The sequence below is a fragment of the Phyllobates terribilis genome, unplaced genomic scaffold (genome assembly GCF_046119375.1).
Source record: "Phyllobates terribilis strain yellow unplaced genomic scaffold, ASM4611937v1 Scaffold_3__8_contigs__length_932513732, whole genome shotgun sequence".
NCBI lineage: Eukaryota > Metazoa > Chordata > Amphibia > Anura > Dendrobatidae > Phyllobates > Phyllobates terribilis.
The window spans coordinates 241569677-241597358 of NW_027362763.1; the positions used below are offsets into that span (position 1 = coordinate 241569677).

The 27682-nt window shown below is 47.1% G+C and overlaps 1 protein-coding gene across 3 annotated transcripts in view; it reads right to left on the reverse strand.

Annotated features, from left to right (window-relative positions):
* PLS1 (plastin 1) overlaps nt 1-27682 on the reverse strand; it is a 202112-nt gene that overhangs the window by 108802 nt on the left and 65628 nt on the right. The window lies entirely within an intron of this gene.

Below are 27682 nucleotides of genomic sequence, written 5' to 3' on the forward strand. Positions count from 1 at the left end.
GGTGGGACATAAATGGCAGAACTGTCCTAATGGCTATAATAATCATGAGGTGTAGTTTATTAACCCTAGAACGCATGACCATAAAAATCTACATTTTCACATACCTGGGGCCTTTTAGGCCCGTATGCAAATAACATGGAATAACTCAAACAAAAATGACAAACAACTATATACCTGAGGAATACCTAGAGTTTCAAAATTCTAACTAAAGTAATCTTGCAGAAAATAGAAAACAATTAACAGGGCAGGCCTGCGAGGCCACAGGTATGCGTTCTAGGGTTAATGATTATAAAACAGCATTCAAATGTATTAATAATTTAGAACAGTCAGTAATCAGAAAAGTTTTCTTTCTTTTTGCGTTTTGTTTCCAGATGTCTATAACTATGTGGATGTTCTAAAAAGCAGCACGGTAAACAGGCAAAGATACACTGACTAATTACATATTCTTGAAATAAAGCTTTAAAGGGGTATTCCCAGCTCCAAGATCCTATCCCAATATGTAGTATGGGTAATAATAATAATATTAGCAAAGACCTCCAATTAGAAATTTAGTATAGTTTTTCTGATTTGCTATGTCTCTTTCCTCATGTGCAGGTATTGCAGGACCTTAGATATCTATGGTTACGACCACTGATATAGTGACAGCTAGGTGCTAGTGGTCGTAACCCTGGATACCTAAGGTCCTGCAATGCCTGCACATGAGGAAAGAGACATAGCGAATCTGAAAAACTATACTACATTTCTAATTGGAGGCATTTACTAATATTATTATTACATCTACTACATATTGGTATAGGATCTTGGAGATTGTAATACCCCTTTAAGTTCTTTCTTTTTTTGGAAAAAAAAGGCTAATTTACATAAAGTAGAATGCATTTTTAAAACAGATGTGTGTATGGATCAATGAGATTCTCTAGGTCCGTGTGATGTCTTTTTAAAACACATATAGCATACAGATGTGTACAACAGATGTAAAAATGAAAAAAAAAGAGTCACAATCCCTGCAGTCATGCAGCTAAAGGACAGCTCCAGTGTTAAAGGGAATGTTCAGCAATATTCTATGGGACTGATTCATTAAACAGTTTTTACCAGAATTCCGGCGGAAAACTACATGAAAAGTCGTATTGTTGCTGCAAAACACCATTCTGAAGTGCACAACTCCTGCAAGCGCTGCATACACAGAGCAGTGTACAGGTTCAATAGCAAGTCTATGGGTCTGTACGTTCACTCACAGAGCGGTGTATGGTCCCATAGACTTAGTATTGAGTCCATACACTGCTCTGGGCACACTTCTCATGCAGCAACTGCAGACTTCGGAGCGATGTTTTGATTGACCGGTGGGGGTCTCAGGATCGGGGCCCCCACTGATCAGCAACGCTATGCATCACCTTTAATGTACAAAAACTTTTATAAAATGACAGTTACATTTTAAATGTACAAAAATGTATCAACCAGTACCCGAGGCTCTCAACGGAGCTGGAAGGGACCGGATCCAGAAGCCAAAATTATTTCTTCCCAAAATTATAAAACATAAGATATCTCACGCTCTACATTGTCATGTGAAACTCTTCTGAAGTGTCCCTGTACAATACAAATTTTTCTTTTCTTTACCTCGAGAAAATTCATCTAGACAGATGCAGATCAATGCCTTCCTCTGCTTACACGCACTTGTTTGATTTAAACAGTCTTCACGCCGCACCACTTCCTTTCAGGATTTTCCTGGTATTTCTGTGAAAACCTCAGTTGTTCAATGATATACTGCTGTATATAGTGCAAAACCTTTACAAGATCTTTATTCTAGCAAGGATTATTTAGTATACTCACAAGATTAAAATCCAAATTCAGTGCACCGCTGTGTTTAATATATACTAATATAATCTGGTGAGTATGCTGAATAATCTTTGCTGGAGAACGGATCTTGTAATGGTTGTGCACTATGTACAGATTTACCTCTTAAGAATAACTGAGGTTTGCAAAGAAATCCAATGAAAATCCTGAAGGGAAGTGAAGTGGTGTAATAAAAGCCAATTTCATCACACAAAAGCCTGTTAGCAAAGGAGAGTTATAATATCTGTGTAAAAACAATTTCTCCAGGTGAAAAAAAGAAAAATTCTTCTGGAGAATACCATTTGGCAATGCAGAACAGTGAAGAGCTTTATGTTTTTACAGTTAAAGGGAATATGTCATAATAAAATAATCTATTGTTTAAAGGGAACCTGTCATGGTTTGGGCAGCATGAACCAGTCGGGCTGCACTATTGCTTCCAGGTATATTTTCTGTAAAACGCTCTGGTGTTTGAAGAGCTGACGAGGGACCATAGGGAGAGATGAGACTAGACCGGCACCACCCTCAACAGCTTTTTCTCAGCACCGCTCCAGGTTATTGAAAGGTCTCTCCATAGGAGACCAAATTACTGTCTCCGTCTCCTCCACACATGTGCACTGACACTCGGCTGATGCCTGCAGCAAAGTTTGAGGGTCATTTGCATATAGCATCCAATTCTCTCGCATGAGAGAATCATCGGATGCTATACGCCAGTCTGAACGAGTTTTTATAGTGAACCTGACAGTAGATACATGCTGCCTGATCCACATTAGCTGTATGATCGCAGCCAGGTATGATTAATTCTAAAACGCTGCTACGTTACAGAGGAAAACATACTTTTAAAGCAGCCATGGACAAGCCACATGGGAGATTAGTCAAAAAGGCGAGTACAAAGAAGATGACTGGTTTACCCCAATACACACATGCAGGGAAAGAACAGTCACTCAAGGGGAGCGGGCGGGGAGAAGCTGCAGGGGAACAGCCTTTTCCAGTAGTTGCTTGTGCGGTCTAGTCCCTGGCGGCATTTAAAACATGATTTTCTCCTAAACTGCGCAGTATTTCTAAGTTAAACCTGGCTGAAATCAAGCAGTCAGTGACTTTGAGATTATAAAATGTCTAAAATATGATACTTTGTGTATCTGGAGCAGAGATGGCTATTCTTTTTTCCAAGAACAGATATTGAAAGTATAGATACTCCCAGTCAGTTTCCTGGTTCAGCACGGTGTCACTATCACTGCTCAAATCGGGACTTATTTATGGAGCTCTTTATGAATTGCTAGATGTGCTATATAGTCACCTTTACTTCTACTATGGATGCACTTTGTGGCTTGAAAATATCCTTGTTATCAATGGAATTTTAATGGCCCTTTGAGCTGAAGCTCAATGCAATCTTGATATAATTATCTCCATTGTGGTAATAGGCTTAGGAAAATTTTTGATGGCTGAAGATGGTTTTTATTGTTGAAAGGGAAAAAAGTTGACAGCACTCACTATCCAAATTAATGTAGGTAATTGAAGAAAAGCATTTAAAAAGGTGGTCCTATGAGCTGGTCCTAAGAGTATAACCCCTGTCCATGCGGTATGTCCCATGTTCTTCAACTCAAAAGAGCTCCCAAAGACAGACTTAGTTCAAGTCGCTCCATTTAGTAGTTCCCAAGGTCCCTCTGATATTAACCCTTACATCCCTATACAGGAATCTGACCCTCGCTGGGCATCAAGAATGAGACACTGGGTTGGGTTATTGCAGTCATGTATGTTTTACTTTGGAAAGCTGCGGAGTTTCTGCAAAAAAAACATACTTTAAAAAGCCAGCTGGGAACTGTGTCTTGGATGACTAGTCCAAGGCGGGTCCCTTGTGGCTTCTCACCACCTTGTTCCCGTGACAGCTTTCTTCCTATACACAGTGAAATAGAATTGCCATTCATGGGGAGCCAGAGACCTGACTCAGACTAGTCATCCAAGATGCATAGTAGGGAGGCAAGCCAGCAGTTCAGGCTTGATGTCACCACCACCTCCTCCGCTCTTCAGAATCTGACAGTGGAGGCATCCAGAGCAGGAGGTAAGTATGTATCACCCTACTGTAGCATGTGTGGCGCCCCTGAGGGTTCAGTCGCCACAGGGGTACTTGCACCTCAGAACGAGGTGTGGTATCTCCTCTCCAAGGTAAGGATGGAGTACCTCACAGGACCCCAACCACACACTCAACACTACACCACTCCAGTTCTGAAGGGGGCCTAAAACACCATAGTGCCGCTAAGGGGCCTGAATGGAGGAATTGGGGGGAACCAAAGTTAAGGGGAACCACGTAGTGAGTGAGGGTGGAGGAAGCACTTTACTTAGGCACTTATTAGAATAATATATAACTAGAGGCTAACTTTATAACCAGGTCTTTGATCGTGGGTCTCTGGAACGTCTAGTCAGCACAAAGCTGCAGCCGGCTCAGGGACCACAGTTCCCGGTCTCAGGCCTCGGGACGGGGGGTCGAGGCAGAGTTATAACCGGCTCTGTCCCCGGTCAGGGTCCAACCAAGAAGGCCCAGGAGGGGAGCAGAGGAGTTAGGCTCCACAGGCGAAAGGATCTCAGGGGGTGCGGACGGAGCGGAGTCGCCACCTGCATACCTTATTCTGGCCCTGCCAGAGAGACCCTGCCGCAAGAGGGGGTACCGGTCCCCGATTATCTAACTTTGCACTTCACGTCTCTGTCGGAAAAGTCCGGAGGCTTATGTGGATCCCAGGGGGATACGAGCGGAGCGGAGTCGCCACCTGTATGCCCTAATCTGAGTTTATCCAGAGGGACCCGGCCTTACGCCACATTCTCACCACTAGTCACCAAAAAGGACACCCAGTCGGTCTGGGAGCTACACGTTACCCACAAGGGACATCGCAGTACCCCTACGGGACTCAGTGGGGGACACAAGGCGGGAGAAGTTCAACCAGAGAGGAACACACTAGATCGGGGGTCCTGTCAAGCGCTCCTGAACTACCTGGAGTGTGCTGAACCCCACCCTGGCGGCCACAGCTCGCCGTGTGACAGCAGAGAGAAGCTCTGGGCTGAGAAAACGCTACCGTGAGTAAAGACTCGGATGACTTCAACTACTGCCTCTGTCTGTTCTTTCCTCCGTGGCTCTGCACCCTCCAACGCTCTATTCTACATCCCTCTCTAAACTGCCCTGAGGCCCCGCTCCACCTGTGGGGAGCCGCACCAACTAAGCTACCCGAACACCGGCCTCAGAGGACTGTTGCAGCTCTGGTGATCCTCACCAGACACCACGGGTGGCATCACGAACATTCCCCTATCCCATCTAATTTTCCCCCTTCTTTTAAGAGTGACCCCAGGGTACGGGCCTGGGACCCGGCCACCGCGACATCCCCCGAGATCAGGCTACAACAAGGCCCGGGCGCCGAGTCGTTGTCCCCATCCCCTGGGCGTGGTCACATGCAGATATAATCTCCAGAGCAGACAGAAGAGGGCTCATGCTCTGATGGACCCAATATGTCTGCTTGGATGATGAGAATTGCAGTTCTCCATTTGGAAATACTCAAATCCTCGGCTCCCTGTCTGGCATCAGGAGGCAAGGTATTATTATACTGATGACTACAGTTTAAACGTTAATCTTAAGAAGGCCAATCTAGCATACCAGATTAATTTTAAATTAAAATAGTTGTAGTTACTAATAGTTTATAATTTCTTAAAAAGTGACTTAGCTTTGAACATTTTTTTTATATTTGGTAATTAGTTTAATTGCCTGCAGACTGGTGGAGGTCTGGGTGCTGAAACCCCAACCAATCACTCAATAGACCCCCGAATAGTGCACCGCTCAGCAGGCAGGAGCACACAGGTCCTGTCTGAGTGCGCACACACAGGGGGGTACGGACTCACTAGAAAGCATAGGCTAGGAAGACTCTGTGTGCACACTCAGACACAACTGTGTGCTCCTGTCTGCTGAGCTGTGCACTATTCGGGGGTCTTTGAGTCATCAGTGAGGGTCTGAGAACATGCAGCTATTATTACTACATGTAATCAAAAAGATTGAAATCACATAAATTGTAAAAATAAGTGTGAAAATAAGATCTTGTCCTAGCAACATTTTACAAATAGTCAGCATATAAAATTACTGAATATGTACACTGATCAGCCATATCATTAAAACCACTGAGAGATGACGTGAATAATATTAATTATCTTGATACACTGACACCTGTTAAGAAGTGTTATATATTAAGCAGCAAGTCAACAGTCAGTTCTTGATGCTGATGTGTCGGAAGCAGGAGATAAGGGCAGAGGTAAAGATCTAAGCAGTTTTGACAAGTGTCAAATTGTGATGACTAGACAACTACAATTTGCAAGTCTTGTAGGGTGTTGCCATTATGGAGTAGTTAGAACCCACCAAATGTAGACCAAGGAAGGACAACCAGTACGTCAGAGGTGAAGTCATGGGCACTGAAGGCACACTGATTCATATAGGGAAACCAGTATCCAACAGAAGAGCTACTACAGCACAAACTGCTGAAAACGCTTAATATTGGGAATTATACAAAGTTGTTGGAAAAAAGTCCATGTATCTGCAAGTGTTCAAAGTGTCTACAATTTGAAAATGAGCATCAGTGCCGGATCATGGAACAATGAAAGTGACATGGTCTGAAGAATGATGCTATGTATTTCATCATATGAATGGCAGGGTGTCATTGTGTCACTTAACTACGATGAGATGACAGAAGGATGCACTATGGGGTAAAGGGTAATTCAGCAGAGGTAGTGTGACGTTCTAGGCAATATACTGTTGGTAAACCTTGAGTCCTTGGTATTCATGTGGATGTTACAGTGACATATTCCTACAGTGCTGAACAAAAGTTTGAACACACCTGATCATACAATGGCTTTCCTTGTTCTTATTTGAATGTGCACATGATAGATTCAGACTGAAGGCAGCAAAATCACAAAGGCACACATATGGAATCAAGGAGAAAAGAGACATGTGTGAAGCAAACCAGAATATGTGTTACATTATAGATTCCTGAAAGTCCCCACCCCTTTTATTCTGATGATGGCTTTACACACACTTGGCATTCTCTCATGCAGCTTCATTAGGTTGTCAACTGGAATGGCCTCTAATGAACAAGTATGCCTTATCAAAAGTTCATTTGCGGAATCATCGGTCTTCAGAAAGTGTTTGCGACCATTAAGAGTTTTTTTGCAGAGTCCATGTTGGTACAGTTTCATACAGTGCTGAGCCCTATTCCACAGCTGTTTTATGCCAGAATATAGCAAAAAAAACTCAAATAAATAATGATAAATGACAGTCCATTACTATTTGAAGACGTTCAAGTAAGTCAACCCGGAAAATTGCTAGAACCTTAAAGGTATCCTTAAGTGCAGTCATGAAAGCCATCAATCCCTGTGATACAACTGGCTCTCAACTGGCTCTCATAAGTACCATAGGGAAGGAAGACCAAGAATTACCTCTACTGCAGAGGATATGGCCTATACCTCAGATTACAGCACTCATAAATGATGAACAGATATCATGTAACAGATACATCTCAACATCAACTGTCCAGAGGAGACTGCGAGAAGCAGGTCTTTATGGTCAAATTGCTGCAGAGAGGCCACTACTGAGGACCACAAACAAGATGAGACTTTTTTGGCTAAGTAAAAGAAGGATTAGACATTAGATCATTCGAAATCTATACGGTGGTCTGACTAATCAAAATGCAAGATTTTTGGTACCAATCGCTATGTCTTTGTGAGACGCAGAAAAGGCGAGCAGATGGTTTCTAAATGTGTGGCTACTTTACTAGTGACACTGTTGGTGATTTATTCCAAATTCAACGCACGCTTACCCAACATGGGTAGCACAGCATTCTGCAACAACATGCCATCTTATCTGGTTTGCACTTAGTGGGACTATCATTTGTGTAGCAACAGGACAATGACACAAATCACTTCTCCATGCTATGTAAAGACTATGTGACCCAGAAGGAAATGGATGGAGTGCAGCATCAGATGACATGGCCTCCACAATCACCCGACTTCAACCCAATTGAGATGGTTTGGGATGAGTTGGACCTCAGAGTGAAGGCAAAACAGTCAACAAGTGCTCAGCACCTCTGGTAACTCCATAAAGACTGTTGGAAAGCCATTCCAGCTGACTACTTGATAAAGCTGCTTGAGAGAATGTAAAGGGGATGTAAATCTGTTATCAGAGTATAAGGGGGGCACTTTGAGGAATCTGATGGTTTAACATATATTCTAGTTTGTTTCACATGTGTTTCCTTATGCCTCGTTTCCATATGTGTACCTTCGTGCTTTTGCTGCCTTCAGTCTGAATCTACAATTTGCCCATTCCAAGAAGAATAAGGGAAGGGAAACCATTGCATGAACTGGTGCAGTACAGACCAAAAGTTTGGACACACCTTCTCATTTAAAGATTTTTCTGTACTTTCATGACTTTGAAAATTGTACATTCACACTGAAGGCATCAAAACTATGGATTAACACATGTGGAGTTATATACTTAACAAAAAAGTGTGAAACAACTGAAAATATGTCTTATATTCTAGGTTCTTCAAAGTAGCCACCTTTTGCTTTGATAACTGCTTTGCACACTCTTGGCATTCTCTTGATGAGCTTCAAGAGCTAGTCCCCTGAAATGGTCTTCTAACAATCTTGAAGGAGTTCCCAGAGATGCTTAGCACTTGTTGGCCCTTTTGCCTTCACTCTGCGGTCCAGCTCACCCCAAACCATCTCGATTGGGTTCAGGTCTGGTGACTGTGGAGGCCAGGTCATCTGGCGTAGCACCCCATCACTCTCCGTCTTGGTCAAATAGCCCTTACACAGCCTGGAGGTGTGTTTGGGTTCATTGTCCTGTTGAAAAATAAATGATGGTCCAACTAAACGCAAACCGGATGGAATAGCATGTCGCTGCAAGATGCTGTGGTAGCCATGCTGGTTCAATACGCCTTCAATTTTGAATAAATCCCCAACAATGTCACCAGCAAAGCACCCCCACACCATCACACCTCCTCCTCCATGCTTCACGGTGGGAACGAGGCATGTAGAGTCCATCCGTTCACGTTTTCTGCATCGCACAAAGACACGGTGGTTGGAACCAAAGATCTCAAATTTGGACTCATCAGACCAAAGCACAGATTTCCACTGGTCTAATGTCCATTCCTTGTGTTCTTTAGCCCAAACAAGTCTCTTCTGCTTGTTGCCTGTCCTTAGCAGTGGTTTCCTAGCAGCTATTTTACCATGAAGTCCTGCTGCACAAAGTCTCCTCTTAACAGTTGTTGTATAGATGTGTCTGCTGCTAGAACTCTGTGTGGCATTGACCTGGTCTCTAATCTGAGCTGCTGTTAACTTGCGATTTCTGAGGCTGGTGACTCAGATAAACTTATCCTCAGAAGCAGAGGTGACTCTTGGTCTTCCTTTCCTGGGGCAGTCCTCATGTGAGCCAGTTTCTTTGTAGCGCTTGATGGTTTTTGCAACTGCACTTGGGGACACATTCAAAGTTTGCCCAATTTTTCGGACTGACTGACCTTCATTTCTTAAAGTAATGATGGCCACTCGTTTTTCTTTACTTAGCTGCTTTTTTCTTGCCATAATACAAATTCTATCAGTCTATTCAGTAGGACTATCAGCTGTGTATCCACCTGACTTCTGCACAACACAACTGATGGTCCCAACCCCATTTATAAGGCAAGAAATCCCACTTATTAAACCTGACAGGGCACACCTGTGAAGTGAAAACCATTTCCGGTGACTACCTCTTGAAGCTCATCAAGAGAATGCCAAGAGTGTGCAAAGCAGTCATCAAAGCAAAAGGTGGCTACTTTGAAGAACCTAGAATATAAGACATATTTTAAGTTGTTTCACACTTTTTTGTTAAGTATATAATTCCACATGTGTTAATTCATAGTTTTGATGCCTTCAGTGTGAATGTACAATTTTCAAAGACATGAAAATACAGAAAAATCTTTAAATGAGAAGGTGTGTCCAAACTTTTGGTCTGTACTGTATGTCCAAACTTTTGACCGGTACTGTATGCAATGTTGTATACCAAGTACACCTTTCATGGTAATGTATTCCCTTACATATTCCATTACAGCAACAAAATACGCCATGACACACTGTTGGTTGTGCTTGGAAAACAATTCAGATTCATGGATGCCTCACCTCCCAACTTTCAAAACTTATTGGATCTTCTGAAACAACATGGTACAAAATTAAAAAAAGAAAAGTCAGTTTTCTGCCAAGAACAAAACCACATATGTCAAGGAGTTGTGTCTGTTATTGTAGCTTGGCTCTTTTGCAATGAATAAGAATGCACTGTATTACCACATACAACCTGATGACAGGTGTAGCGCTGTCTTCGTAAGAAAACTTACATGTTAATTTACCCCAGGGGTAACCACTTTAAATGTTCTCATATGCCACATTCACATATCTGTGTGTTGCCGTCAGAGTACGGACCCCCAATGCAGACTGTCCGCAGGTCACCTGACCTGAACTTGATAGTCTCATAGACATATATGATCTGTACTCGGATGGTGACACACGGATGTGTGAATGCAGCATTTTGTTTATTTTGGTAAACAGTGTCCTGAAGTTAGTGGTGCTATGATGTAGCAATAAATGTGTATGTTTATATATATATGTGTGTGTGTGTTTTAACAGACGCAGGATCTGGCGTATCTATGGTATTGGTGATACGAGTTCATTGAAATTTTATATCACTTTTTCTTACACTTACCTACACTTTTTCTTATGGTACTTTTTCTTACAGTAATTATAGTAAATTTTCACCTTTGAAAACTATTTACTTCAAGTCAAATATTATTATTTCATAATATATATTAATAGTGGTTGCAGCTCACTAGTTCTTCCATATATCTCTGAATCTCCTACTTAGTTTCATACAGTGATTTAAAGGAGTTGTCCCTTTTGAAACATTTGCGTGACTGCAGCTTCATTAAATCAGTGAACATGGGACCCCCAATCTCATGATGAGTGGAAGTCCCTTCAATGGAAACCCAAGCAACCAAACACTTATTATTTACCCTATGGGACAACCTATCTAAATTTTAAAACTCTCGCTGCCTACATCTGCCACTAGGGGGAGCTTACTGTATAAGGATTTATAAAAGTCCACTGTATTCTTTGGGAGATGTATATGTGGCACCCCAGGGGTCTGGTTTCCACAGTAACAGCAGTGTTATGTCTGAGAGCAGGTGGGAGGTCTCTTGGTCAGGAATCCTATGCATGCCACACCTCCTGCCCGGTCCTGGGAGGGGAAGGACTTCCCCTATATAAACCTGGGGCTGAGGCAGGGTTAGAGAAGAAGAATAGAGAGAAGAAGAGAAGCAGTGATAGGAAAGAAAGATCAGGAGCTCTGTGGGAGTCGTGCTAAGAGGAGATCAGGGCTGGAAGCTGTAGAGCTCGCCCTGATTGAAGATTTCTTACCGGACCCGGAGTCCGAGGCTGTGGGGACTAACTCCTACCCAGCAGCAGAAACCGACCGGCAGGGGATTTCAGGTCCTCTGGCCCAGAAACCCGAAGGCTCGGTCACACGTGTGGGACCAGCACCGCCGTCGTGGAGCGGAAGCTACTAGAAGGCCCCGAGTCACCGGCCATACGGGTGAGCACCACACGGTACACTCAGGGACGTGGGCTACCTTTACCCGCCTCTAGCAAGGTAGCCAGAAGAGTACAATTAGTTGGGGAGGCCTACAACTCCGCCTGGCCAAGGGGGATCCAATCTGCTCAAGGACTGACCAGGCCCCGACCGCTAGCCAGTACTCCGGGAGGGTCTATCTTTGTCACCAGTAAAGACCCTGAACTACACCGTATCGTCTCTGAGTGATTCCTGCTACCCCCATCATCCACGTCGGCTGCCCTGAGGCCATACCCCTCCCGTTGGGGGTTATACCATCCACGCTGCACCATCCTCCCACCGGCCTCAGCGGTTTGCCCTGCAGCGGCAGCTCCATAGCTGCATTCAACGGGTGGCGTAGTCGTTCTACATCTACTGCTAATATACCGCCACTTAGTCTGACTCCCTGGGCACGGACCGGGTCACCGCCACGAGACTACTACCCCTATCAGATCCGGCTCCGGGTAGTCCCTGCGTGCGCAACGCTGCATCACATAGGCCCAGGGCGCGTCAACTTTTGGCGTAGTCGGCAGGATCTCGTGCCCGCAACCACCGGGTACTGCGTGCCTGAAAAAGACTGTTCAAACTTACCAGTGGTGAAGATTCCCGCCATCCGGCGCCATCTTCTACCTTCTTCCCGCCATCCGCGAAGTTTTCCCGCCATCCGGCGCCATCTTCTGCCTTCTTCCCGCCATCCGTGGAGTTTTCCCGCCGTTGGGCGCCATCTTGAAGACGCCGCGCGGGAAAAAGAGGGGCGTGGACTCCGGAAGCGCGCGAGAACTGAAGCCCCGCCTCACGTCCGGACGTTGCGTAAGGTCCTGGAAGGAGCCCAGCAGACGCCGACGTCACAGGAGCGCGACGGAAGGTCCTCAACCCTGACGATCCACTGCGGAGCCGCGGCCTACGGAAGAGGATCATCGCAAGGTAGGCCACGGTCCACTAGGGGGGAGGAAGATGTCGGATACGGAGGAGAGCTTCACTGCCTCAACCCCCGCCAGCGCCACCGCTGCTGCAGTCAAGCCTTTCACCATGCCCTATATCCCGGGAGCGGCCTTGCTACCCCAGTACTCAGGGGAGTCACATACTCTGCATGACTTTAGAGAAAAGCTGGATAGCCTCTTCCAGGTGTACCCCCTCACAGAAGAGCAAAAAGTGAGCATCCTGGTGGCCCAATTAACTGGGGCAGCCCAAAGGGAGGTAAAGTCCTGGCCACCTGGGGGAAGGACTGTCGCAGGGATACTAACCCGGCTGAAGGATACCTTTGATACCCGCACCTCAGCCGAGATCAAGCTTAGATTCTACGGGTGCAAGCAGCGAGCACAAGAGAGTATAAGGGACTATGCACTAAACCTACAAGAGGCCCTGAGAGCCATTAAGCAGACCGACCCTGACGGCGTGGGAGACGAGGACCGGCTGTTGACTGAACAATTTATAGAGGGTTTATATTGCAATGCCCACCGAACCCAGTTGCGGGCAATGGCCTTACAGGACCCTCATCTGGGATTTGCACAGTTCAAGGACAGAGCCATCCGGGTGCTCCGAGAACCGGCACCAGGTGGCGTTGTGACCCACAGACGCCCCACTACCACTTACCACCAAGAGGCGGCGCCCTTGTCGGCAGGGCCTGTGGGAGCTGATGCGCAGGCTTTGAACAATGACCCGGCTCCCGACCTGCACCATCAGGTCCAAGAGCTAGCTAAAAGCGTTGCTGCGCTAACCCGAACTGTGCAGTCTTTACAGGTTTCTACTCCAGGGAAGATCCAGCTGGCATCCGGACCGGAGGACATCCCGTGGCGCCGACCAAGGAGGACCCCACCGGCCAGAGGAAGACCCAGCGACCGATACAACGAGGACAGACAACCTATCTGCCGCCGCTGCAATCAACCCGGACATATGGCAAGGTACTGTCCTTTAAACTGGCACAACCTAGGGTAGAGGGCCAACCCCTAGGAAAAAGATCATCAGGCCCATCAAACTGGCGTGACAAATATGTGGGAGGACGTCCAGTCTTGCCTGTGGTACTGGATGGCATTCCTATGAGTGCCCTACTTGACACTGGGTCACAGGTCACCACCATCCCGTACGTGCTCTTCAAGCAGTACTGGAATGACTCGGATATAACCCGCTACCCTGACGACGACTTGAGTATCATTGCCAGCAATGGTCAGCCCGTGCCACAGATCGGATTTAAAGAGGTGACCATTAAAATCGGTAGAGTCGAGCTGGCAGCCCAGGGACTGATCATTGTGGACATTGATAAGCGCGAGAGTCACCCTAAGATAACTCTAGGAACTAATGTAATTGAAAATTGTCTTGCAGAGGTGATTTTTATTTTACAGCAGGTTGCCAAGAACGCCAGCTCCGGCCAGCAGCGAGTGCTCCAAAAAGAGATCCGGGCACTGATGCGACGGCAACAGGTGGAACTCTCCGGCGGTGAGATTGGTAGCGTGAGAATGTGTGACCCTTTCCCTATTGCCATGCCCCCATAAAGTGAAATGATGATTTGGTGCCGGGCGGCTATTGGTCTGAGAGGTAGAGATTACCAGGCAATGGTAGAACCAGTTTACTCAGACAGTAGGCCCACCATTTTGACAGCACGGGGGGTGGTCAATGTACGCCATGGGAGGGTGCCCGTTCGCATAATAAATATCGGGAAGAGGGAAGTGTACCTGCCCCGGTATGCCACGCTAGCCAAATTTTATACCATCAATCAGAATTCTATACAGTCCGTAGAACCCTTGCCTCCATCTTCTCCGGAGGAAGGTAACGGCTCTAAATAACAAATGGAGGATTGGTGTCAGCAACTACATTTGGGTACTGACTCCACTCCCTCCCACCAGAAACAGGGAGTCTACCGGGTGGTTCAAGAGTACGAGAGAGTGTTTAGTAAACACCCGTTAGACTTCGGGCGAGTCAAGGGGGTAGAACATCACATCCCCACGGGAGACCATCCTCCCATAAAAGAGAGGTATCGACCCGTACCCCCTGCACACTACCAACACGCCAAGGGGATGCTTAGAGACATGAAGGAGGCTGGGGTAATCAGGGAAAGCTGTAGCCCCTGGGCAGCTCCACTAGTCTTGGTCAAAAAGAAAGACAACACCATGAGAATGTGTGTAGATTACCGGAAAATAAACCGTATCACACACAAAGATGCGTACCCCTTACCAAGAATAGAGGAGTCTTTGGCTGCTTTAAAATCTGCTAACTTCTTCTCCACCTTGGATCTCACTAGCGGGTACTGGCAGGTTCCTGTAGCAGAGGCGGATCGGGAAAAGACCGCATTCACCACCCCGATGGGACTTAGTGAGTTTACCTGCATGCCGTTTGGACTCTGCAACGCACCAGGAACCTTCCAGCGATTGATGGAGTGCTGTCTGGGACACCGGAACTTTGAGACGGTCCTGTTATACCTGGACGATGTCATCGTCTACTCCAAAACCTACGAGGACCACCTGAAGCACCTGGCGGAAGTGTTTGAAGCTCTGGCAAGTTACGGCCTAAAGGTGAAACCCTCCAAGTGTCACCTCCTGAAGCCAAAGGTGCAGTACCTGGGACACGTGTTGAGTGCTGACGGAGTGGCTCCCGACCCTGATAAGATCACCGCAATTAAGGAATGGCCAAGCCCCTCCAGTGTAAAGGAAGTGAGGCAGTTCCTCGGGTTGGTAGGCTACTACCGAAGGTTCATACCCGGTTTCACCAAAAAGGCAGCTCCTATGCAGGACCTCCTGATAGGCCAGTCCAGGAAGGCCAAGAACCAGAAGCCGCCCTTCAGATGGGAGAAGTTGGAAGAAGAGTCCTTCCGCCAGCTGAAGATGGCCCTCACGGGGGATGAAATCCTGGCGTACCCTGATTACAGCCAGCCCTTTATCCTCTACACCGACGCAAGTAACATCGGGCTAGGAGCCGTACTATCCCAGATCCAGCAGGGGAAAGAACGGGTAATTGCTTACGCCAGCCGAAAACTGCGACCCACCGAAAGAAATCCTGAGAATTACAGCTCATTTAAGCTAGAGTTCCTGGCAGTGGTGTGGGCAGTCACCGAACGCTTTAAGCACTACCTCGCTTCTTCCCGGTTCACCGTGTACACGGATAACAACTAGTGTTGAGCCACCCCCGTAGTGTTCGAGTTCGGTTCGGTTCGTCGAACACCCGTGTGTTCGCCGAACTGTTCGTCGAACTGTTCGTCGAACACCTTCGAACACCGTTAAAACCAATGGCAGGCAAACAAAAACACATAGAAACACATAGAAAACACCTTCAAAGGTGTCCAAAAGCTGACAAACTGCTCAGAAGACATAACTAACACATGGAAAAGTGACAAGTACATATAGTCATGCGAAAATAAAAGAGGTGGAGGAGTAAAAGGAGGGGGAGACACAGATATAGGCATGTCATGCCCTTCTAAAATCCAAAAAGTGAGAAGCCGACACGGCCAGTCCGCTCCTGCCCGTGCCACCTCCGTGTCGCCGGGTTTGTGCCAGAGCTGCGGTGAACCCTGACGGCCAGCCCCCCTCTCCCAATACTGGTGCCTGTCCGCTGGTGGGTCGAGCGAGCCCCCCTGTGGTGGAGGCAGCTCTAAGCTTTTTAATTTAAATTGTCTCTCTAATTTGAATGAATACACTTTAAATCCATTTACAAGGATCTATTGGAGGGCAAGTCTCATGCCAGCAGCCGCGGTAATTCCAGCTCCAGTAGCGTCCACTAAAGCTGCTGCAGTTAAAAAGCTTTTATAAGGATCGAGCTCGGCTGTCCACCGCAAGGCATCCTACTGCCAGTCCCAGCCCCTATGCCTTGGGGTGCCTCCTGATGCTCTTCACTAAGTATCCCATGGTCCCGAAGCATTTCCTTTGAAAAAATTAAGTGTCTAAACTACAGGTGGTGCAGCTTGCTTAACAGCCGGGATAATCCGCTCACTAGCAGACACTGCTACTAGGCACAAAGTATTTCCTGGGCTAGATGCAGTTAAAAATTTGTAATTAGATACTCTCGTTGGATGCTGAGAAAGCATTCCATAGAGTCTCCTGGCACGCCATATATGATTCTCTTAAAAAGCTTGGGGTAGGGGTCTAGGGGACCCTTTTATAGCCAAAATCACGGCCCTGTATCGCAATACGTCACCTAGGCTGAAGATAAATGGAACTGTAGCACCTTGAGGGCTCGGTTGCTACAGACGTATTGCACCTCACCCAGAGGTGTGATATCTCACTCTCAGGTAAGGATGGAGTGTGGATCAGGACCCGACACCTGCATGCATTACACCACATTGCCGTGGGGCAGGGCGACCAATATGCCCCTGAGATGGGCACGACAGTCCCTGTCCCTGGCTGGAGTGGGGGGAGGGAACACTGAGGAAGGGGAACCCTGTAGTGCAGGAGCAGGGAGGAAGCAGTTCCTGGGTGCATTGAGAAGGGAGTATAAAAGGTGGGCACCATCTTAGTTCAGTGCAGAGAAGTCTGAGCAGAAGTGGCAGGGAGCAGGGGTTCTGCATGAGCTCTGCTCCGGAGGCGGGCCTAGTAACAGAGGCCCAGGCCTGGAAGAGGGAGAAGGAAGGAAGAGGAGCGGAGAAGGCTCCAGGAACGAGGAATGAAGGGATCCCAGGGGTGCGGACGGGCGAGTCGCCACCGCACGCCCGAATCCACCTGCGTGGAGGGGTCAGGCCAAAGGGGGAGACCGGTCCCCGAACTAGTGGAGGCAGGAAACGACCCTCAGCTAGAAACCGGAGGCTCTGACATTTTATGTGGCGCAGCCCCTCGCTACACCCGCTAGGAAGGCACCACACAGGGTCAGGGAAACTGGCGCCAAGTTTACCAAGAGGAGGCCCGAGGCAGCCGGACAGAAGTGTTGGTAAGAAAGGCCAGACAAAGGACACACAAACGGGGTCCTGTGAAGTGCTCCAAAGTTATCTGGGAGTTGTCTGAGCCCCTCACCTGGTGAGCACAGTACGACGTGGGCAGCCGTTACCTGCAGACGTGGTCTGGATAATAAGAACTGTGAGTAAAGGCCCTGAACTGCATCACTGACTCCGTGTCGTTACTGCTGCTGCCCTGCACCATCACCCCCATCCTCCGCATACACTGCCCTGAGGCTATACTCCTCCCGTGGGGAGTTATGCTACGCTCTGCTGCACCCACAACACCAGCCTCAGTGGTCTGCCCTGTAGCGGCGGTTCACTCTGACCGCAATCCACGGGTGGCGTAGTCGGACATTTAAACATGAAAACCACATAAATAGTTCCGCCACTGGTTTGACCGCCCTGAGCCACGGAACTGGGTCGCCGCCACGAAGACTACAACCACCAGCATCCACCAAAAAGGGTCCGGCTCCGGGTGTCCCAAGGCCCAGGGGGTGCGTCAGAACATTTTCATCACCTTTCACAATCACCAATGGGACAAGGCAGTGATGTCCTCTGTCCCCTCTCTTATACATCCTAGTGACGGAGCACCTGCTCTCATCAATTCGCCATAACCCCAATATTAGGTGGATTGAGGTGGGAGGCACCGAGTACAAGTGCTCTCTATTTGCTGATGATGTCCTAGTATATATCACTCAATCACATATATCCATCCCTGCTGTTATGGCTGAAATAGATCACTTTGTTACATGGTAAAATTTTAAAATCAATGCAGCGAAGTCTGAGGCCCTCGATGTCTCCCTCCCTAAATCCATATAGGATTCCATCCAGTCCAACTTTCCCTTTGCCTGGCCCTCACAGGGTATCAAATACTTAGGAATTCCTATTCATAGAGACCTCTCCCATCTATGTTATCTTAATTTTGGGCCCTTTATTGAACAACTCCATACAGACCATGGTTGGCAAGTTAGAACTGTAAGATTCACTACGTGAACCACTGGTGTTTTGTGGAAAAGCACATGTACACTGCGTTCCAAATTATTATACAAAAAGTGTTTAGGAGTGATAAGGGAAGAATTTGTTTGTTTGTCAGTTAAACTCATTGATGGTGATGTGTGTCAGGGCTCTTTATATCACTGTAAGCAATTGCAGACACCTGTGCTAATTAGTTTGGCAGGTGTGTCCAATGAAAGGCAAGACTACTTAAGAAGGCTCTCTCACATTATTAAGCAGCCTACATTTTCTGCCAAAATGGGAAAGAAAAAGGATGTGTCGGCTGCTGAGAAGCAACAAATTGTGGAGTGTTTAGGTCAAGGCATGACTACAATCAACATTGTGCGATGATCAGGATGAAGTGTCTTGGCAATCAAGAAGTATGTAGCTGATTCACAGTACACACGTGTGCGTGCTGATAAGGGCAAATTGAGGACTCTTTCCTACAGGCAATTACGTCAGGTTGAAAGAGCAGCGGCAAAAAAGCCTTGTCATAGCAGCAGACAAGTTTTTGAAGCTGCTGGTGCCTCCAACGTCCCCCGAACAACAAGATGCAGGGTCCTTCAGAGGTTTGCAGCTGTGCATGCGCCATCCTGTCGACCTCCTCTATCCACTTCACACAAGCAGAAACGGCTCCAGTGGGCCAAACATTACATGAAGACTGATTTCAAAACTGTTTTGTTCACGGATGAGTGCCGTGCAGCGCTCGATGGTCCAGATGGATGGAGTGGAGGATGGCTGGTTGATGGACACCCCACGCAAACACGGCTACAGCGCCAACAAGGAGGAGGTGGAGTAATGTTTTGGGCTGGAATCATGGGGAGAGAGATTGTCGGCCCCTTTAGGATCCCTGAAGGCGCTAAAGATGAACTCCATAATGTATGTGGATTTTCTCAAACAGCACTTCCTGCCATGGTTCAAGAAGAAGAACCGTGTATTTCACAGCAAGATCATTTTTTTGCATGATAATGCACCATCTCATGCTGCACATAAAACATCTGCATCTCTGGCTGATATGGGCATAAAAGGGGACAAACTTATGGTGTGACCCCCATGCTCCCCTGACCTCTACCCCATTCAGAACCTTTGGAGCATCATTAAAAGGAGTGTCTATGATGGCGGGAGGCAGTTCACATCTAAGCAACAGCTCTGGGAGGGTATTCTGTCCTCATGCAAAACAATTGAAGCAGAAACCATCCAAAACCTGACAAATTCAATGGACGAGAGAGTTCAGAAGCTCCTTTCGAACAAGGGGTCCTATGTGAAAATGTAACATCACCTAGAATAAAGTTTTGAGTTGAAAACTGTTTGATTTCAGTTTCTAACAACCTGCTAATGCTAATAATTTCAAAAATGACCATTTTTTTGGTCTTTATTAAAATGAAAAGGTTGATCGAAAAGTTTGGGGGATCTAAGAGTGTGGCAACCCAGTAGTCATGATTACTTCGAATTCTGACAATATGAGGGTCATGCTGCAGGTAGTGCAGCAAGAAGGCACTTATGTGCCTTGCGCATCTCGGAGCCCCAAAATTATTTTCCGGGCTAGATGCAGCTAAAAATTATTTTTAATTTTAAATCTGGTGAAGCTTTAGTATAGATGGCCTAATAGGATCAGTGCTGCACACTGCTACAAAGCCCAAATTATTTTCCAGTCAAGATACAGATAAACATGATTAGTAATTTGAAAGCTTAAAACGGTTGGTAGGGTGATTTTAACCAATCATCAAGCTTTTACTCTCCCCAGGATGACACAGGGGTAGAAAAGTCGTTTCGGATCCATGATTTGTTCATCTTTATGAACGTGAGTCTGTCTACATTATCAGTGGAGAGCCGCGTGCGCTTATCTGTCAGCACACCACCAGCAGCGCTGAACACACGTTCAGACAGAACGCTGGCTGCGGGGCATGACAAGATCTCCAAGGCGTAAGTGGCTAGCTCCGGCCATTTATCCAGATTGGAAGCCCAAAAAGAGCAAGGGTCCAGTGACACAGTCGTGGCTTCAATGTTTACTTGGAGATACTCCTGTACCATCGTCTCTAGGCGTTGACTATGTGTCAGACTTCTTGTCTCCTGTGGCCTTGCAAAGGATGGGCTAAAAAAGTGGTGAAATGATTCCGCAAAATTGATGTTACCAGCAGATACTGTGGTTCTGTTACGGTTTGAGTGCTGAACACTTGACGGTCCCACGGTTGGCAAGTTGGAACTGTGAGATTCACTACGTGCACCACTGGTATTTTGTGGAAAAGCACATGTAAGATTCTGCAACAGTCTCTGCTGATACTCCTGCATGCGTGCATCCCTTTCTATGGCAGGAATAATTTCTGCAAATTTACTTTTGTACCGGGGATCTAACAGTGTGGCAACCCAGTAGTCAGGATTATTTCTAATTCTCACAATTCGAGGGTCATGTTGCAGGTAGTGCAGCAAGAAGGCACTCATGTGTGTTGCGCATCCAGGAGCACCAAGTCCCTGTTGTGTTGGTGGCGAGGTAACAATCATGCTTCCTTCCTCTGTCCTCTCCCCCCAACCTCGCACAACAGAAATGTGATCAAGGTCTCCCTCATCTGATGAGTCTTCCATCAGTTCGTCCTCCACTTCTTCCTGGGCTCCTGCACCTTCCTCACTAGTTTGGCTGCTACCATGCGCCCTGGTAAAACCATCTCCCCCACCCTCACATGCCTGCCGCCTTGGTGCTGCCGACCGTCTGGACCTTGCAGATGTTAGCCCTTCCGCATACAACTCCTCCTCCTCTACTTCCTCCACCTCCTCTTGTGCCACCACCTGACTCCGAATTCTGTTTAACATGTGCTCCAGCATGTAAATCACCGGAATAGTCATGCTGATAATGGCATCGTCAGCACTAAACATCTTCGTCGCCATTTCAAAACTGTGCAGAAGGGTGCATAGGTCCCTGATCTGAGACCACTCCTCCAGCGTGATTTGCCCCACCTCTGAATCTCGTTGGCCCAGGCTATACGTCAGAACGTATTGCACCAGGGCTTGTCGGTGCTGCCACAGTCGCTGCAACATGTGCAGAGTTGAATTCCACCGGGTAGGCACATCGCATTTTAGCCGGTGAAGTGGCAGGCCCAACGACTTCTGTAGAGATGTAAGTCGCTGAGCTGCGGGATGCGAACGGCGGAAGTGAGCACACAGCGACCGTGCCCTCTGCAGAAGGCCATCTAGTCTGGGATAGTGGGCTAAAAATTGCTGGACAACCAGGTTCAACACGTGAGCCATACAAGGCACGTGTGTGACATTGCCCCGGCGAAGGGCCGCACCCAGGTTTGCAGCATTGTCGCACACGGCCTTCCCTGGTTTCAGGTCCAGTGGAGACAACCATTCATGAAATTGGTTCTCCAGAGCTGACCACAACTCCTCAGCTGTGTGACTCACATTTCCCAGACATTTCAATGTAAAAACCGCCTGATGACGTTGAGCCCTATTGCCAGCATAGTAAGGAGGTGTGCAGGATCCCTTCTGCGCAGTTAGAAAGCTTGTGGCATGACCAGACAGGCTTTGGGTGCAGGTGGAAGACCGAGAGGAGGTTGAGGAGGCAGAAGCAGTGGAGGAACTTTGACATAAAGAGGATTGACGCACAACTCGTGGGGACGGCAAGACTTGGACAGCAGCCCCTTGTCCTGCTGTCACCATAGTTACCCAGGGCCCAGTCAGCGACATGTAACGCCCCTGTCCATGCCTACTCGTCCAAGTGTCTGTGGTGAAATGCACCCTGTCACACACAGAGTTTCTCAAAGAAGCGGTGATGTTGTGTGCGACATGCTGGTGGAGCGCAGGCACACCTTTCTTTGAGAAGTAGTGCCGACTGGGCATCTGGTACTGGGGCACTGCGACGGACATAAGGTCTCGAAAATCCTCTGTGTCCACCAGGCGGAAAGGCAGCATTTCTGTAGCCAAGAGCTTGCAGATGGTGAAATTCAACCTCTTAGCTTTCTCATGGCTAGGAGGAAATGGTCTTTTACTTGTCCACATCTGAGGGACCGAGGGCTGGCTATTGTGCTTAGACGGGGTTGATAAGGGTGTCCCCGGCAAACTGCCGGTCTGTGAGGAAGATGCAGGCGGACATGTTAGGTTGCCTTGATCCAAAGGTGGTGCTATCGATGTCGGACAGCGCTCAACACCAGCTGGTGTTACCACCTCCAAAGAAAATGATGACCTGCCAATCACGCTGGCTGTTGCGGGTAAAGAGGTGGCAGGTCTGCGCCCCAAAACAGGTGTGACTGCTGTCCCCCCAGTCACAGAGGATGAAGAGGCCGCGGATGCACAAGATATGGCAGACGGTGATTGGCCCGGCCGGCTAGGCCGCATTGTAGCACACTGAGCTTCCCACTGCAACTTATGCTTCATGTCCATGTGCCGGTTCATGCATGAAGTACTCAAACTATGTATTTTTTGGCCTCTACTTAGCTTTTGCTGACAAATGTTACAGATAACACGAGTTGGGTCATCTTTATCGATCTGAAAAAATGCCCAGACTATGCAAGGCTTAGCACCCATGCGACCTGAAGAGCCACCACGACTTGTGGTGAGAGGCAGAGTTGTGTTTGAGGATGCAGTTGTTGACGTGCTTCCAGTACTACGTCTCTGTCCAGGAAGGCGCAACCTGACCTCGTCGTCACTAGCATCTTCCTCCACCTCCTCTGCTGACCTCATCTCTTGGCTGACTGTGGGTTGACAGTAAGTGGGATCTCCGACCTCATCATCATCACCCTGTGCGTTATCACACCCGTCGTCCTCAGAGCCAACCTGTTCCTGCCCTGACAAAAAACTAAAGTTGTCGCTCCAATCAGGTATTTGAGTCTTATCATCGTCTTCCTCATTGTCTCCACCAACAGGAGTTACAGTTTGGGAATGAGGGTCTACATTATGGTCAGAACCTTCTGCGTCTGGTCCTGGATCCGACTCATAAAGATTCTGGGCATCAGTGCAGATCATTTCCTCGTCTGGATTCACAGAAGCGCTGGAGTCGACCTCTGATTCCCAGGCTATAGTATGAGTAAACAGCTCTGCAGACTCAACCATCTGTTCTACCTCATACTCAGACGGGCAGCTGGAGATTTGGGAGCTGTGAGGAAGCAAGTGCGATTTGGGTGACACCTTTGAGGACTGGAGTATTTGTGATGTTGAAGTTGATGTGGAGGAGAGCCCACTTAAAGGAGCACTTGATATCCGTTGAAGCACCTGCTGTTTTTGTGCCTCATCTGGAATTTGTAGCGATTGGCGTGGCCGTAAGAAAGGGATCTTATCACATTGTCCGCTAAAAGAAGTAGACATTTTAGTTTGGCTGGAAGATGGTCTTTCTTCTGCAGATGTTACTGTTGCTTTAACACCTACCCCATGGACACAACCTTTTTTCCCCTTCCCAACACGCCTATTCCCCTTTCCACCAGCAGCAGGCCTTTTTCCACTCATTTTGGTGGTTAACTAATTCACAACTCTGGAGTTGTTTGCACAAAAAAACAATGTATGGTAACCGAGCAGAGCTGAGTGGCCAAACTGTGGTATTAGGCCAAAACTATTGGCTGGGTTAGATGCAGAAAAAAATTATTTTGAATTTGCAACCTGATGGAGGTCAGTATAGATGGACTAATACAAATAGTCCCACACACTGCTAGAAGCCCAAATATTTTTTCAGAGGTACTGTAGATGCAGATAAAAATTATTTTTAATTTGCAACCTGATGGAGGTCAGTATAGATGGACTAATAGACCAAGTCCCACACACTGCTAGAAGCCCAAATATTTTTTCAGAGCTAGATGCAGAAAAAAATTATTTTTAATTTGCAACCTGATGGAGGTCAGTATAGATGGACTAATAGACCAAGTCCCACACACCGCTAGAAGCCCAACTATTTTTTCAGAGCTAGATGCAGAAAAAAATTATATTCAATTTGCAACCTGCTGGAGGTCAGTATAGAAGGACTAATAGAACAAGTCCCACACACTGCTAGAAGCCCAAATATTTTTTCAGAGCTAAATGAAGAAAAAAATTATTTTTAATTTGCAACCTGATGGAGGTCAGTATAGATGGACTAATAGACCAAGTCCCACACACTGCTAGAAGCCCAAATATTTTTTCAGAGCTAGATGCAGAAAAAAATTATTTTTAATTTGCAACCTGATGGAGGTCAGTATAGATGGACTAATAGACCAAGTCCCACACACCGCTAGAAGCCCAAATATTTTTTCAGAGCTAGATGCAGAAAAAAATTATTTTTAATTTGCAACCTGATGGAGGTCAGTATAGATGGACTAATAGACCAAGTCCCACACACCGCTAGAAGCCCAACTATTTTTTCAGAGCTAGATGCAGAAAAAAATTATATTCAATTTGCAACCTGCTGGAGGTCAGTATAGAAGGACTAATAGAACAAGTCCCACACACTGCTAGAAGCCCAAATATTTTTTCAGAGCTAAATGAAGAAAAAAATTATTTTTAATTTGCAACCTGATGGAGGTCAGTATAGATGGACTAATAGACCAAGTCCCACACACTGCTAGAAGCCCAAATATTTTTTCAGAGCTAGATGCAGAAAAAAATTATTTTTAATTTGCAACCTGATGGAGGTCAGTATAGATGGACTAATAGACCAAGTCCCACACACCGCTAGAAGCCCAAATATTTTTTCAGAGCTAGATGCAGAAAAAAATTATTTTTAATTTGCAACCTGATGGAGGTCAGTATAGATGGACTAATAGACCAAGTCCCACACACTGCTAGAAGCCCAAATATTTTTTCAGAGCTAGATGCAGAAAAAAATTATTTTTAATTTGCAACCTGATGGAGGTCAGTATAGATGGACTAATAGACCAAGTCCCACACACTGCTAGAAGCCCAAATATTTTTTCAGAGCTAGATGCAGAAAAAAATTATTTTTAATTTGCAACCTGATGGAGGTCAGTATAGATGGACTAATAGACCAAGTCCCACACACTGCTAGAAGCCCAAATATTTTTTCAGAGCTAGATGCAGAAAAAAATTATTTTTAATTTGCAACCTGATGGAGGTCAGTATAGATGGACTAATAGACCAAGTCCCACACACCGCTAGAAGCCCAACTATTTTTTCAGAGCTAGATGCAGAAAAAAATTATATTCAGTTTGCAACCTGATGGAGGTCAGTATAGATGGACTAATAGAATGATGCTATGCCCAAAAGATTTTACTTCACTAGGTGCAGTAAAAAAATTGGTATTCTATACACAGGTGTTATATCTTGCAACACAGATAGGCTACTCCACTGACTAGCACACTCTGCAATAGGCCAAAAAGGATTAGCTTTGCTAGATTCAGCCAAATGCTGTGAAAAAAACTTGCACAGCACTGGCACAGACCTGCCTGGCAAAAACTGATAGGAACTCATGTAACCTAGTCCTGAAAAGGACTCCAATTACAATTAGTCTTTACTCCCACAACCTATCTATTTAAGAGCACAGACCTCCCTGATAAAAGTCGTAGGAAATGCTGTAACCTAGTCCTTAAAAGGACTGCAATCACAACTATTCCCTACTCCCAAGCTATCTGTATATTTGTGCGAAAATTGGCTTGAAATTAACAAGGTATAGCGCACACAGCAACAGCGGTGCCGTCTAACACGCAGCTGCAGCAGTGAGAAAATGGTGGCGACGGGGAAAATGGCTTGGTCTTATAGGGCAAGGACATGTGACATACACTGCCAATGACACATGCCCTTGCTTGTGTGAAAAAAAGCACTTCGCTCCGTGTGTGCGCTGCTGATAGGCTGACAGATTGCACCTCCCCACTGCAAATGCGGGAAAGAGAAAAAAAAATGGAGATCTTCATTGTTCCTGCAGAGATCCATCCCCTGCCCCTCCCCCCACCCCGCTGTACACTCAAACTGCGTATTAACATTAATTTTCATCATTACTGAGAAAAAATCCAGTTATGATTTTGGTGCACGAACAGTTATCGAACATAACCTCGAACAGCCGAATTTTTCTCAAATTGTTCGTGTTCGCCGAACGGCTCGAACACCGCCCAAAACAGCTCGAATTTGAGATTGGCGAACAGTTCGAGTAGAACAACGCTCATCTCTAATAACAACCCGTTGACACACCTGGACACTGCAAGACTCGGTGCCCTAGAGCAGAGATGGATGGCCCGCTTGTCCAACTATGAGTTTACAATCAAATACCGGGCAGGACGCTCCAATACCAACGCGGACGCCCTGTCCAGGATGCCAAACCTACCGGACGAGGGTGAGGATTCAGAAGATTTGGAAGAGGTCGAACTCCCTGCGTTCCACCGTCATGGGACTATCCAGTATTCCCACCGTGTAAGGGGTAAGCAAGCCGCTACGTTCAACCCCTTACCTCACTACAACTGGGCGGAAACGCAAGACAGTGACCCTGCCGTCCGGCTGGTGAAGGAGATGCTGACTCAGCCAGAAGCTCGCCTTGACCCAGACGCTCCGGAGGAGGCCAAGCAACTGTGGGCAGAGAAGAGTCGACTGTTCCTTTACAAGGGGAAGTTGTGCCGCAGAATGGTTAACTCCCGGATGCATGAACTGATCTGGCAAGTAGTGGTGCCAAGAAGGGACGCAGCTATAGTGATGGAGGCATACCACGACGGGGCTGGGCACTTCGGATGGAAGAAGCTGGAGTTCCTGCTGCGCGGGCGGTTCCATTGGGTAGGCATGAGAGGAACCATCGAGAGGTGGTGCAGAGACTGTGGCCCATGCAACCTAAGAAGGAAGGACCGTGCCAGCCAGAAGACCCCCCTTCAGTCCATCGTCACCCGGCAGCCGTTGGAACTGGTAGCCTTGGATCATGTAAAACTGACCCCAAGCAGAAGTGGCTACGTCTACGCATTAACCATCGTGGATCACTACTCCCGGTTCTTGGTTGTCGTCCCCGTCAAGGACTTAATGGCTCAAACAGCAGCTAGAGCCTTCCAGCAGCACTTCTGCCGTCCACACGGCTACCCAGAGCAGGTGCTGACGGACCAGGGACCTGCCTTTGAAGCGGAGGTCTTCCAAGAGTTCTGTACTCTGTATGGCTGCCGGAAGATCAGGACGACACCCTATCATCCGCAAACTAATGGACTTTGTGAGAAAATGAACCAGGTGGTGATAGATCTTCTAAAAACATTGCCCCTGGAAGAACGCAGTCTGTGGCCTGAGAAGCTGCCCGACCTGGTGGACCTATACAACTACATCCCTGTAGGTTCCACCAACTGTACCCCGGCTTACCTAATGAGGGCAAGACCCGGTAAGCTACCTGTTGACCTGGAGATGGGAGTCCTGACACCCGAGGACACTTCACCGGAAGCAGACTGGGACACAGAGAGGCAGCAGCAGTACCGGAAAGTACAGGAGAG